The sequence below is a fragment of the Bos taurus genome, chromosome 23 (genome assembly GCF_002263795.3).
Source record: "Bos taurus isolate L1 Dominette 01449 registration number 42190680 breed Hereford chromosome 23, ARS-UCD2.0, whole genome shotgun sequence".
Lineage (NCBI taxonomy): Eukaryota > Metazoa > Chordata > Mammalia > Artiodactyla > Bovidae > Bos > Bos taurus.
Window position 1 is genome coordinate 22367430 of NC_037350.1, and position 398 is coordinate 22367827.

At 27.1% G+C, this 398-nt stretch overlaps 1 non-coding gene across 1 annotated transcript; it reads right to left on the reverse strand.

Annotated features, from left to right (window-relative positions):
• Positions 1-286: 286 nt before the first annotated feature.
• LOC112443885 (U6 spliceosomal RNA) lies at positions 287-398 on the reverse strand. The gene has a single exon (XR_003032293.1). It is a non-coding gene; the product is annotated as a U6 spliceosomal RNA (small nuclear RNA).

Consider the following 398-nt stretch of genomic DNA (forward strand, 5'->3'; position numbering starts at 1 on the left):
CTCAGGAGGATAACAATAAAATATACGGAAAAGTGACATTGGATTTATGTTGATTAAAAAATACCTACAAAAATATCAAGGAACAACTTTACTGAAGTATAGCTGATGTAGAGTACTACATAAGTCTATAAGTTGATGTAGAATATTATATAATCACAATATAGTGATTCATAATTGTTAAAGTTTATACTCCACTTATAGTTATTATAAAATATTGGCCACATTCTTTGTGTTGTACAATATATCCTTTTAGTTTATTTTATACCTAATCATTTGTATCTTTTAAAAAAATATTGAATACTTCATGAAGTACATTTCATTCTTGTGCAGGGGCTGTGCTAATCTTCACTGTATCATTTCAATTTTACTATATGTGCTGACTATTTATTTATGGCCAC